This window comes from Siniperca chuatsi, linkage group LG21, assembly GCF_020085105.1.
Source record: "Siniperca chuatsi isolate FFG_IHB_CAS linkage group LG21, ASM2008510v1, whole genome shotgun sequence".
In the NCBI taxonomy this organism is placed as follows: Eukaryota; Metazoa; Chordata; class Actinopteri; order Centrarchiformes; family Sinipercidae; genus Siniperca; species Siniperca chuatsi.
This window is the reverse complement of record NC_058062.1, coordinates 7,131,307-7,145,918: the sequence shown is the minus strand read 5'-3', so window position 1 is coordinate 7,145,918 and position 14,612 is coordinate 7,131,307. Positions and strand designations below refer to the sequence as shown.

The 14,612-nt window shown below is 39.2% G+C and overlaps 1 protein-coding gene across 4 annotated transcripts in view; it reads left to right on the top strand.

The window, feature by feature from the left end:
• The window catches only part of znf385c (zinc finger protein 385C), a 138,675-nt gene that overhangs the window by 8,785 nt on the left and 115,278 nt on the right, over positions 1–14,612 (top strand). Inside the window, exon 2 of one of the 4 annotated variants that reach the window (XM_044182556.1) lies at positions 2,033–2,110. The exons of 2 other annotated variants lie outside the window; for them this stretch is intronic. The gene's annotated coding sequence lies outside the window, so the exon portion shown is untranslated. Of the gene's footprint in view, positions 1–2,032; positions 2,111–7,288; positions 7,401–14,612 lie in introns of those variants that run through there. One more of the 4 variants, XM_044182555.1, reaches the window with a different exon arrangement.

Below are 14,612 nucleotides of genomic sequence, written 5' to 3'. Positions count from 1 at the left end.
GCCTTGAAACGTCTGTATTGATGTGACATGACAGAGAAATTATGCATATATAAATCATAATGGCCACGCACAACAGCTCAAGTTAATATTTCAGTCTTCAATAAACTTGACATGATAATGTGCACCATAAAGTGTCCTCTTCCCTATTATTGTCTTCTGGCTGAACAACTGAATACAACCATGTATCTCCATCAATTACTTGTGTCACACTGCATTACCTCAATTTCAATCACAGGTGCAATCAAGGTTTGCATATTTCTGTGGCACTAAAAATGAAGAAGGGAAAAAAAATAATAAAACAATATCAGATAGGGATTTTTAGTTGTGGTCTTTAAACAAAATAAAATCAATTTAGAAGGATAGATTATATTGAATGGTATTCTATGGCAAATTATCCATCTTTATATTTATATACAGCCACACTCTTTATTGAAATGACTTAAAGTATTTTAAGTTCTCTGAACCAGGTGCATTTGCCATACCTGCTTATTCTTACTCATGGACATGAATGCTGGTGTCCATCCCAGCATGCATTGGGACAAAGAGTCTCCAGCCATGCTAGCAGCTCTGTGAGGCTATACTGAGGCACAGTGATGCTTTGAGGTACATTTTTAACATGCTCACAATGACAATGGTAACAATAACATGCTGATGTTAAGCAGGTATAATGTTTACCATGTTCACAATCTTTGTTTAGCGTGTTAGCATGCCAACATTTGCTAATTAGCCCAGCTGAGGCTGATGGGTATGTCATTAGTTTTGAATTAATGACAGTTCAGTATTTTCTCATAAACCAAAGTAATTGAAATGTATGGTTATGATGGTGCTAGAGGAAAAGGCAGTGGAGTACCAAAGTCAGTAGGATTCATCTTCTGGGCTCCATGAATGTACACAATTTCATGGAAATCCATCCAATATTTCAGTCTGGACCAAAGTGGACATTGCCATCTGTAGAGCCATGCTGCTAGCATGGCCAAAAAAGCAGGATAACACCCTGGGCAGGTTGCTTGTCCATCACAGGACCACCACACAGACAAACAAACTCTCACTCACTACAGGCAGTTTAGAGTTTCCACTTCATTGGACCTGCATGTCTTCAGACTGAAGACTGGGAGAAAATCCAAGCACAAACCAATGCAAGAATGGCAAGAAATCAAAACACAAATGGGACATACAAACAAAAATACTATAATTGTGTAAAATGTCTTGAATTGCAATTATAGACATCCTGTGGGGGCTCTTTGCATGTTCTATAGGCTTTCTATCTCCCACACCTTGCTCCTGATATAATTGTTGTTACTGTGTTGTTAGGAGAACTTATCAGGTGATCAACAGGCAGGCTGAATTCAGGAGAAACTGGGAGAAAATAAATGATTTCCATGTGACTATGTAGGAAAGGAGCCCTGATTATATCAGTAGATGCAGCTAATAAGACCTTGATTATGAGCAGCCTCATTTCCTACAAATGACTCCTTCGCTGAGCCATGAGGCGTGCTAGAATATATAATCTTTCTGTTGTCTGTCTTTCGTAGCATAACAAGGTCACCATAATGAGAAACTTGGTAAAGACGCAAATGTATTCAACTTGTCTATGCATTTTCTTTCCTATGAATCTGTCCCTCTGTCTCTGTCATGTAATTAATTGAGGCTTGATGTTCATGAGCCATGACTGTTTCATTACTTTTGAATAGGCCAAGATGTGCTGATATGGGTGAGAATGAGATATCAATACATCCACTATTGCTTGAGTCAAGTTATTAATTTTATTTATTACCATTGCTGCATGCCTCTCATTCAGTATCCTCCCAAGGCTATACAGAGATATATAATATTTTTACATGACGATCATTTGGTGATTCACTCACTTCTGTTGAGGCCAACAGTCTTATTGAAATAAATAAACATGTATCATCTTGTTGAAATCAATATGCAGGTATCTTATTATAGATGGAGATGGAGCGAAAAGACAAGCATTTGATAATATATTGTTCCACAGGGAAGGCTAAACCTTTTAAATTTCTTTTCCCCTCAGTGCTACAGAAAGCAACAGAGAAGAGGTGTGAAAATGGCTCCTGCATGTCACTTTGACGATTAATCCTGTTGAGACCCGGTAGGTAATCATCTATAATGTAGGTTCAAGAGTTAAAAAAAAGCCTCAGTCTCTACAAAGTGAGGTGCTTTTGTCATGCATGGTCATTGTCAGAAGATGAGAGCTACATTTAAACTTGTTTTCTGCAGACTTTGTACAATAAACTATTTTTAGAGGTTGTGCATAGAAATATTTCACATAAGCTATACATGTCAGAGAGTGAGCTTTCTGGTAAGCTGACAGTGGTTCAACTCAGCAGCAGACCCCTCTGTGTAAAAGGTGTGGGAATAGGCATTTCTACTTATTAATATGTATAGCTTTTGCTTCCTCCCTGTGGAATAAGAATCTGATAGTGTGTAGTGGTGTTAGACTTGGGAGGCTTTGTTCCTCTGCTGGTGCTGTGTCTCCCTCACTGGGGAAAATGCCATGAAAGTCAACAGCAGCACTGGGAGGTTAATTGCTAAGTTATAAATCACACAAGACAGTTAGGCTAGGGGTGCTGTTAGCATATGGCTGCAGTTACTCAGGTTATAGGCAAAAGACTCGACCGCAGTACCTTGAGTTTGACATTTAATACCATAATATTAATATACCTGATTTGTCACATTCCAGGTGAAAAAAACCTAAACAAGAAACGTATACTGAAAAAAATACTTCCAGTCATTTCAATCACAATGGGACCCTTGTGTGATGTTTTGTAGTGAGCATACTAATCCAATCAGTGCACATTCTGAAGTCTTCAAACATTAAATCAAGTGACTTAGTGACAACTGCGCTCATTCCAAAACATCGAGGAATTTGAGAACGGTGCTTATCGCAAATTCATCATGTGATATTTCAAAAATATTGAAAGTTACTGTAAATCTTTTTTCTTTATGAAAATACCTTGAGATTAAGAGCTTTTTGTATTGAAACCACCACTAACCACCAATAACTGATACATTGTCCTCTAATTATTCATATTGGGTGGCATGTTGTCCATCATGTGTCACTAGGGCAGGCTTTTCTTTAGGTGTTTTACCCACAAAATCTATTTAATAGGGAAAATGTTGGCTAAAATATAACCTTGAAATTAAGTCTTATTTTATAAAAACATCAATTGAAGATTTAACTGTGAACATCAAATAAATAAAATGTGAAAATTTGCTCCGACTGGTCAATATTTGATATTTAATAAAATGCCAACATTGGCCTTATATATCTTCTATCATTATAACTAACAATATGTAGATTTTTCAATTTTTATTATGCTGCACTTCTCTCATATCAAAGCAACAGCTTCCCCCTCCCCATATCCCTCTCTATCTTTTAGCAGTGATTTGGTAACTGTCAGTCACATATGAATCTGTCCTACTGCAGGCATCTGAAAATTGATTGAACCTAGATGGACACCTGAAGTCTGACTGACAGTGTCTGTGGTGCAGATTGTCAAGCAATTTCTCTTCCAGGAAGTCATTAAATGTCTGAGGAAACAGTAACGCTGTGTCTTCTCCGCTGAAAGTTGTTTGTTTTGATGTGTTTTTGCCTTTTTTCACTCAGTGTTCTGCCCTCTCATTTGTACCAGCCTTTTTTGCCATTAGTTCCTCAATGGCCAGCCAACATAATTAGCTCTTTGGTAATCCCACTGGACCCTTCTAATTAAAATCAACGCCAAGGGCAAATGACCATGAACAGGGCAGCAGCGTGCCCCTACTCTGGAGAAAGAGCACAAGTAAACCATAACTCATGTTGCAGTGGGTTATGGGATTTTAAGTGGCCTCCCATTTCTTTTATACATTAAATCCGTGACTTATTTTCCAGGGAGCTCGTTGTCATTATAATGCAGCAGCCAGGTATACAACCGCCACATTGAAGTGGCACTTTATACAAAACCATGAATGTTACTACTGAGAAATGCTTTCAATCAGAAGATACAGGTTTGTATGTGTAAAATAAATGCTCCTGTAGAGTTGCCAGTCTGTGAAAGCAAGAACATTTCATTATGAAGAGTAAAAATCCACCCTTAGACACTGTGAAAGCAAAGCACATAACACAACGTGAACTGATCCCAGAGTGGACTTTAGCTTTAAGATGCATGTACTAATAAAATGAGCTCTGCAACTGGAGGTCGCTTATATTCCTTTTATACCAAAAGACAACAAAAACATCCTCTTTTACAGACGATGCAGTGTACATCTACACATTTTATAGGTGTTTTATATAACCACACTTACATTTACAGCCTTTTTTAGAGCTACATACTGTGCTGGGGAGAGACCGATGATATGGATGGGGAACATGAATGTGACTGAAAAGGAAACGTCAAATCTAAATAGAATGGAGTTTTCATGCCTCTCTTTTCAGCCCCTTTTTTAACCTAACGTTGCCATATTCCATTTTTCTTCTTCATACATGCCACTTGGGCTGCTCTCACGCTGAAGTGCCATCATTCCTTCATCCACCCTCTGGTCCATCAAAGGTTGCATGTAAAGATGGGTTTTAAAGTTAATTTTGGATGGACACAGCTTGCTACTTTCGTTGCTGTGGAAACCAGGTTGACGCATGGACAGGTTGTTAAGAACAGTGGGAGTGGGAGTTTGAGAGGCTATAGAGGCCTGTCAAGATTTATGGATTTTACTGTACAGTTCTACAGACCTAGTGGCGATTTATCCACCAGGAGGAGAAAGAAGATTCGTTTGATGCAGAAGCCACAAGCACAAGTCAAGACCAAAGGCATTGAATAAGAAGAAATAAGCTTACCCTTTTTTGGTTTACAGAAGAAAGTTATTTACCTTTTTTATTCTGACATAAAAATGAATGACAGGACTTTATAATATACATAATTTAAGTTAGAAATATAGGACTTTAGAGCAATAGTTATTCACTTTGTTTGCCGAGAGTTAGATGGGAAGATTGATACCACTTCACGCATGTCTATATAGTGAATATGAAGCTACAGCCAGCAATAGGTTAACTTAGCTTAGCACAAAGACTGGAAACAGCTAGCTTGGCTCAGTCCTCAGCATGACTAAAGCTCACTAACAGCTATATCTGGTTTGTTTAATCTGTACAAAAACAAACGTGTAAAAGCAACAATTTGCTGGGTGGGTAACGTGCTGGACTATTTCTTGGCCAGGAGCAGTTGCCCGGCAATCAGCAGACACTCCAGGAAGTTACTGGTCCCAGCCAAGAAATAGTCACACTTCGGTTAATGTACAAATTAAACAAACAAAATATGTTAATTAATGAGCTTTAGAGGTGCTGGTGTAGGCTGATTTTGTTGTCTTTGGACAGAGCCTGGATAGCTATTTCCCCTGTTTCCAGTCTTTGTGCTAAGCAAAGTTAGCTGACTGCTAGCTATGCTGTAGCTTCATAGTTCTCATCTAACTCTTGGCAAGAAAGCGAATAAACGTATTATCCCAAAATGTCAAACTTTTTCTTTAAGGGAAAACTGACATAATTTAATGCTTCTCTTTTTAGGACGTCTCTTTAAATTAGAGGTTGTTGCCTTACGAAGACCACTGGACAAAGGTCACAGTACACCCACCTCTTTATTTACCACTATAGGCAGTCTATAATCAGCACTGTCAGCACTGAAAGGGCAGGTTGCACCAGCAGTGTGGTCTGGAACCTTATGAGGCAGGTGCATGCTGGTTTGATGGGGTGCAGGGTTTGGACAGTGACCAGTCAGATACCTCTTGAGGCTCTGAATCTGGCTTACATCCTGCCCTTTAGCCATTAGCAGGGGCTCTGTATGTAGGCAAAGAGGACTCGTGCTGGAGCTTGGGAAACTAAATAAAGAGTAAGATGAGAGACAGGAGCCATGCTTCTAGCACGTTTCATTCTTCAATGGCTGAACACCACCATACAAACGATAAAAATCTACATTAATGGAGTGAAGACTTTTAAGGCATCTTATTTAGAAGTGCTAATGGATGGCGTTAGTTTGGAGAGACGATGGTGTTGTGTTTCATTCACTGTGGTCACCATGTTCTTGACTGTGGGTTATTTTTATGATCACTGCTTGTTTGAGTGCCAGCACATTTGCATGAAGAAGGACATATCTAGTGCTCATAAATAGGAGAGCTAAGAGTATCCATCACCTCACTGGTGACAACCTGTTCTTTGCATTTCCATCATTAGTCTCGCTACTGTAAAGGGGCCCTGCACACTATAATCAGGGCAAATGGCCTTTCTGTTAATTATGTCAGATTAAAATCAGTATGCAAGCCAATAGGAAAAAGGAATTTGATGGAACAAATGAACTATAAAAGGCCCTAAAACTGGCGAGTATTTAAATCACATCATCAACAAACTCAGCATAAACAATGTTTTTCTTGGATGACAAGAACAAGACTGGCACTGTGTTTATTGTTCCTGCAGTAACTATTTTGGAGTCTGGGAAACTGTTCAAATCTTCAAGCATAAACACCTGATTGAGTAGATCATACACTGTCTGTCACTTTTCATCTTACCAATAGTATTCACAGGATCGACATGCCACCATAGTATGGGGTGAAATGTTATGCTGCCAGTAATTATTAACAGTCTGTGAGGTGCAGCTGCATGAATGTCCATCAAGAAATGCAATTAATCAGTGGATTGATTTGTATTTTTATATGGAAATTAATGAACATTCACTAAATACCCATGGCTCAGTATGTTGAGTCTCTTATTTGAGGTGGCAAATATTAGTGAAGCCATATTATATTAAAGTGAGTGGTATGACATATAAAATATATAAATCACCATAAAAGGATGTTTGGGTAGAGAGAGAGACCTGTGAAACAAAATGAAACATTTTGAAGTCAAGTTGAATATTATTTTAATGTAGATAAGGTTATAATATCAATTTTGTCATTGTCAATTACAGTCACAAGTGCAAAGAACAATTTAGATCTGTGATGTGTTAATACCCTGATGGAGTTACACCAGTCAAGCAACACTCATAAAAAGAGCAAAGACATCTGGCCATATATTTCAAAATAAAACTATTTGATTTATGGCTCTTGGGTTACAAAGTAAATTAGAAAATGAAAATAAAATAGCCCCATGCATATAAGAAATAGATGTAGAGCTATGTTGAAAATTTTCGTAAAATAGATTACTTGTAACTATAGGCTTAGACCCTCTGGTCTGTTGCCTAAAGCTAACACATTTACGCCTTTATTGTTAAAAGACACTTCCGGCCTCCGTTTGCATAACTGTGTCTTGATAAAACCGCTGCTCTGGACAGCTCTGCTTTTTGCGTTGGCAGCCAGTCTGTACCAATCTGTTTCCACTGTTGCTGGGCACGGACGAGCACGGGAAAGTCGGAAACGGAGCGGGACCGGTAAGTCAAAGCGCTTTCATATCTTGTTGTATTGTTGTCACGCGTGAGGAAGAGTGATGTCTCTGCAAAAGTTTTGATTTGGCTTTAATTGATTTTGATGCGATAGTTTCAGGTGTACAGTTTTTGCTTTTTACAGCTGGCTTCTGACTGGAGTAAATTAAACGTGATGTTGTAAAGTTTTATTTCGCGCATCGCTTTCGCATGATTGGTGGATTAACTAAGCGTATGGTCTCGATAACAACTGAATTTTAGAAGTTATGCGTAATTGCGCATCAGCAGCACCAGGCGTCTAATCTCCTTTTCACCATACTTGTCGTCCCGTAGGAAAAAATACTTTAAACTGTTTTATGAGTGATGAAGAAAGATGTTACGAAACTAATATTTAAAAAATGATGAAAAAGTACATTAAAATCAAACCTATATATCAACATATTTGTCAGTAGAAGATTACCATAAAGCTTTTATGATATCAGTGTGACATGGATTTAGGGATTTTTCTTTTGGGACCTCGTTTGTATTATAAACAAAACTGAGGTTGGATATCCTAAAACAACTATTGAAGTTACTCATGTTCACAGTCAGCTGCTGGTCGATATTGGCAACATTTGCTTCACTCATGTACTCCATCCTCTTCTGTAGCCAACATTATGCCCCCATCCTGATTTATGAATTTACTTAATAGTATTTTCCACTGAAAAATGTCAATAACTTCCCTTGTAGTGTTTCTGTCACCTTTAATAACAGGAAAGGTGATATTATCTCCTGAATACTATTAAGACATTCAGTATAGTTTATAGCTTTGCATTGATAACCTTTTGTAAAATGTTTACATAACACTGTGTCTTTTTACATCTTCATGTCCTGCTGATGGGCATAAAGCTACATACATTCATACGGTTGCACATTCTGGATTCATTGCCTTTTTGAAGTGGGCAAAAATTTGACTTTGCATGCAAGATCCTGTGACATGAAGGATGTGTTTTCATGATGAACATTAATTCTACACACGCTGAATCAGATATGGTCTAGTGGGACCAATAATGACAGATTTAACAGCCTTCTGCTCAGGGAGGAATTCTTGGAGTTTGACATGTCTATTTCATTAGTGCCTTCATTGCTCTGATAAATAGTAAAACAAGTAAAATTTGTAATCACAGCTGTTCAGAGAAAGAAGTGTATGTTGGTGTTCAGATGTTGGAATCAGTCAGTCTTCCTAAAGTGAGCAGGATCATAGTGGAGAGTATGAAACTGTCACTTTATAATTATATTGGATTTTCTACTGAACACGTCTTTTGCTGCAATCTCGGTGCTCAGTAGTTGTTGTAACAAGTAAGAGGTCTGATAAATCAAGTGAAATATCACAGGGTTGATTTAGGGAAATTGACATAGTGCGGCTGCTCTGTACAGACGTGATTTATGGACAGCAGCTTTTAAAACTGGCTTCTCCTGCTGAATGGCTCTCACTGATAAATGCTGCAATCTGTCTTGCTGTTATGATAAAGTGTGCAATATGTTTCTCACAGTCGTGTGTTTTATTGTTTTTTTTTAATCTTTTGCTAGAGGGAGTTTGGCTCTTGACAGTTTTTACCTGGATTGGAGGAGGTAGAGCAAGAGGAGATGGTGTTTAATGGTACACATGTTCGTCATCAGCCATTTGGTACAGGACTTTTGGTTTCAGGAATACAGTACAGTATTTATAGTCTGTGTGGACATGCGTAACATAATTTAAAAAAGCACATTCCACTTGCAAAATATTGGCATTGTGTCAGTTGTTGGCTGTTACCTAAAACCAAACTAGTTAGGTTATGCCAGCTACATCGTTATGGTGAAAACAAATGAGAAGGCAAAGATGGAATAACTTCCCTTTTCATTTAGATCCTCTGTTTGGAAGTATCATGGTTTCTCAGGAACACAGCAGAGTAGTAGTTCAGATGAAAACAGCATTTTGACATTCTCCTAGAGAGGATGAAGTGCTTGAGTCTCACTGTAATGTTACCTTACATATGCAAAAGGTTACTGATACTGACACACTGTACATATTTCCTTTTGTCACTGAGCATATGTCGATGTTTAAGTGCCCTAATTTTAGGTGTAAAACACACAGAACAAGCTTAACTGGCTCACAAACTTCAGCAGACTGCAGATTCTTCACAAGGTGAAACTCTTAGTGTAGCTGTCAGGTATTTTTCCTTTGCATTCATCACTAGCAAGAACATGAATAGGAACCAGCCGCACAGTTGTAATGTTTGCAGTCACTAATTGGATTTACTGTTTAAAAAAGGGCAACCTTGCATGTGTTTTGCCACCACGGGGGGTAACAAATACTTTACAAAAGTGTCTCCCTGCTTTTTTTTTTTTTTTTACTAGAGAAATGGACCAGCTAACTGTTGTGTCTGTCTCCTACCTCAAAGCCACCTAGAAATTCAAACTGTGGGTGATCTAATCCTGGCAGGAGCGGTTGAATAGTTTCATTATGCATTTACTCTGCTGTACATACTAATTTTATTTTTTCTGTAAAATTTTGTTTCTCAATAATATTGTATATATTATGTATAATATCAGTGAGTTTGAGTTGACTGTTTGACTAAGGAACCATTTCAGTTCCCTTAAGAATTCAGTTCATGTGTGAGAGAATGAAGTGTTGGCACTGATGATGATATAATGGAGAGTAGGTGAAATGGATTATTATGTCTTCACTTGTTTGTTTGAGATGACTACATGCACACACTATACAATATCTTTCAGGAATTTAGTGGAATCAGCTAATCTTTTATCATTAACTTAATGTAAATATATAAGTTGTAATAACTTCAAGTTAATTCAACTGGATTATTTGGACTTGCAGTCTTTTGACGTCTTTCATGTGTTGATTTTTAAGGTTAAAGTTTTTCAAAATAAAAGGAAATACATTTTATTTTTTATTTTCCTTGCTGTACAGAAAACATATGGAACTGTTAGCCCAAGCCACGCCACGAGTTTTGCATGCCTTTACACTCTGAGGAGATGTAGGTGGTGTGTGTGTGTGTGTGTGTGTGTGTGTGTGTGTTTTGGAGTATTGCTTAGTTAATTGCTTCTTGTTGGCAGCACTGATACAGAGTGGCAAGAGACAAGCAGCCTGTATGTCACTATGTGTTGTTAGAGTTGGATACTCGTGTTAACTTCCACTTTAGGAAACCAGTGGCAAAATGTATTAAAGTGGCTTAATGCTCCTTGTCGTGCTCAATGCTGAAGACACTTATTCATCTCACACTGTCATTTGATAGAAAGTGTATATATATTATTTGTGAAAAGGATCACTCTGGGGCTGCACTCCGCATTCTGTCCATTTGGGGAATTGGAAGGATTAGTTCTTTTTTGGAGATAGTTATGAGATTGTTAGTGTTACTTTGGGGAGATGATGGTGTTTGAATGCACCTCACATGAAGGGGGAAATGTAAACATTAACTCCATCCTTTACTTAGTCAGGTTAGTAGAGACAACTCACAGAATTGTGTATGAAAAAGTGGAGAGTGAAGAGAAAAGAATGGAGAAAGAAAGAGGTGAGATACAAACAAAGCGAGAGAGCATCATTTTGGAACTTAGAAAGAGAAGCATCCACATCCCAGCCCACATATGGGGATGGAGGTAAGTGCAAACTGTTTCCGACAGGCCGAGTGTAAGAGTCTTCATAGACGTAAGCCTCAGTGGTTTACAGTGACATCCTCATAATGACCACAATGCAGGGTGAAGACACCCTCTTTGTGTCCTGACATCTCTTTTTCTTGACCTTGTCCTTGTCTCCCGCTGGTTGCCGGGCACCAGGCTGGCCCGTGGCTCACACACATAACATCATTTATGCACACAAAATGTATATGTATGTATTATAATGTAACACATTATGCTATGTATGTTTGTGGAATCCTTTTTTCTTCATTCCATTTTTTTGCATTTTTGTTTCTGTCAGCCACTTGCTCTTATATTGCTGCTTTCTCACCTTATAATTTTCTCTGCGATTTTGCTCATATGCTGTTCAAGTGGCCTCTCGCTACTTTGCTTTGACCTTCTTTTGATCCTCCTCCTTACTGCTGTTATCTATGGTATGATCAACTGCTGAGCCAAGGTGACCAGCCCGCTCACACTGAGCAACACACACAGCTGGAGCCCAAAAAAGGCCCAAGAATGAATTTATACACTTTTGGATTTGTTGACCTCTCTTGTTCTCTCTCTCATCTCTGTGTGACTGCTACCCTTGATTTCATCCTATGCTGAAAACGATCCGAGTAGCACAGTGACCTTCAGTTGGATTCTATGAAAAGTTTTGTGCTAAAACTGTGACGTACTAGCTTATCGCTTTTCCCATTGCCAGTACAAACACACAGTTAATTCCCAATTAGCTGGGGGAAGCTTGGCACTGGAGGGCATGACTGTCCTGTCATGGCCAGGCAGAGCAGCACTGTCCTATTAAAAGCTGTTGTAGCTGATGGTTGTTAATGTTGTTTAAATTAAACAAAAACATTCAGGCTATCATGCATTTAACATTTGTTTGTGGGATGTGCTTTCTGAAACACAGGTTCACAATGATTTCTTAAAAGTTTGTGCATACTTCATCAACAGCAAATTTTTTAAAGCCACTACTTAGTTATCCATGCAGCATTTTATTTTGTTAAACATGTCCTTTGGGAGATGCTCAGGACAAATGAAAAGTGCTGGAAAAATCCCACATTTCGTATTTATTCAGATGCTGTCTCAGAAATTACTTTAACAAGCAAGCTTGATAAATTATAAATTCCCTTGCCACACTCCAGGGGTTGGGTGAGGAGTGACACTGCAAGCATCAAGCTCTGCAGAGCTTTGCATGACAGGTAAAATGAAAAATCTCTATAAAAAGACATGAACACTGGCACTTCTAGCCATGCTGTCTCCCTGAAGGGGCAATGGTGGTGCCCTTCTAGGTGCCCTTCTACCCCTGAGCCCCTCTGCTGGCCTGGGTCGGTGCCCTGTGTGAGGCTGGAGGTGTCAGAGACAGGGTGGGGGTGGACGAGTTGGGGGTCAGGGATTCTGACAGCTGCACAGAGCCTGCCTCAGAGCACGCAGGCTGCCCTTTTCCCGTTGCAAGCCCCCAGCTCCCTGAATGGCAGACTGGCATGCCTGACCGGAGGTACACGGCCCAGGGACAGACTCAGCAGAGGCTGCCTGCTCCTCAGTGGGAAGCTAAAGAAGTGACACTGCTGACCCTGGGGAGGCCGGGTTTAGGTTTCACTCCCTCCCTCTCTGTGTAATCCCCCCTCCCGTACTCTCATGACGCCTTTTTCACCTCAACCTCCCCTCTAAGCCCTGTGCTCAAACAGGAGATGATCTGGCAGCAAGAAGTTAGAGCAGAGGTGAAAAGGGAATGGCAGTTTGGAGGAGAGTCAGCTTTTCACCTCCAGTAGAAGCAAAGGGCTGCTCCGCTACATTGGCACAATCACTGTCTGTGTTGAGCTTCATTTGATCTCATTTTGATTCGTTGTTATGAAATCCTCAACCTCATTAACAGAAAGCACCAGAAGTCTGCCTCACTGCCACGAGCTATAGATACATACACACTCTCACTCACATATGTGTAATGACTCACACTGACAGTGGCAGCAGTGTTAGAGCGCATTCATATGTACACACACAGTGGAGCGTTTATGCTGCTGAGCTGCTGGTGAATGACGGTGCTCTGGGATTAAACACTGGCTCAGTGTGTTCGGGCAGGTAAACCCTCAACCACGCTGCACAACAACAACAAACTCTAAATAGACCACTTGTTTGGGTCCAACTGCACTGAGCAGGAAGGGAGGTGGCTAAAATCATTTGATCAGAAACGTGCTGTTATAGATTGCTTTCATGAATTTGCAGATATTGTGTGCAGTACTCTGTGTTTATGTGTGTGTAGTATCTGGTATTGACTTTTTTACATTTGTTTATGTAGGTATGGTTTGGTGCATGTTTTTTTTTTTTTTTTTTTTTTTTCAGCAACGCCCTGCTTCACATACACTAATTCATTCAGTTGCACACACTCACACCTGGTTAGCTGCCCAGCACAACCAGTCTTTCAGTGGAGCCGGAGCTGTCGTAGGTTAATTGCCTTGCTCAAGGGCATAATAGTCATCAATACTGACAGAAGGGAAAGTGTTACTCATTTGCTTTCTCTGTCAAGATTATTTATCACTGAGAAGACTAGTTTCTCAGTCTTGATGGTGTGTGTTGAGCTCTTGTCCTCATCACTTTCCAGGCTTTCCACTGCCAGGATTATCATAGCAATATTCATTTAGGCAATTAATGTGGTTGGTTTTGAAAGATAGTTTAAGGACACTTCTCAGAGCCTTTTAATGTGAAATCCCAGCTACAGTGAAAAATTCACTCATCACAGGCTATTTTTTGTTTGTTTGCTAAATCTGAATGAATGAAATGCATTAGTTTAAGTAAAAGATATTTAGCTACCAGGGATTATTCTGAGGCTAAATTTCAGGATCACCCTGCACTCTAAAAGCTTTTGAATGATATTGTGCATTTTATCACAATTTGCCCTTATTTTTGCTTTGGCCTACACATCATCTAGTATTTTTGCTACAGTGAAGAGCTACAGTAGTTAAGTAATTTTCTCTACAAGTCAATTATGATAAAAACTATCAATGAGGTTACTGCTTCCAAGGGTTCTTGTCAAAATCTTAATATGCTCCTACTATCTTGTCCATTTCTACCCTCTGAAATAGGGCTTTGATCTCACTGGAAGTGTATAAATAAAGCTTGGAATAGAAATAAAGACTGTGGCCTACTGTAGCATAAATATTTAAGCAGTGAAGATGGTTTCGGAGAAAATACCAAGAACTGAAAAGACAGCAGGCCAAAGACATTTTGCTGTCAATGCTGTAAACTAAATGTGAAGTAGTAACAAATGATTAATATGCAACACTAGCAGCCATCAGGTACGACTGGCACCCCGCAGATATTTGGATCAGCTATGTGTCATCTATTTTACATTCAGCTATCAGGGGCTTGCGGTAAACTTGTCTACCTGTGAGTCTTGTTCCATGACAGTAACAATTTTAGTACCAGTGTGTATTATTTATGAAATATTGTTGAAAGAAAAGAGCCCAAAATCTTTTTTTTCTCTAAGTGCGAAATGTTAACAGCTCCCATTCTCAAGTATTTGCCCTAAATCTACATAATTAACAAGTTAGAAGAGCTTGTTGTTTTGCAGAAGTG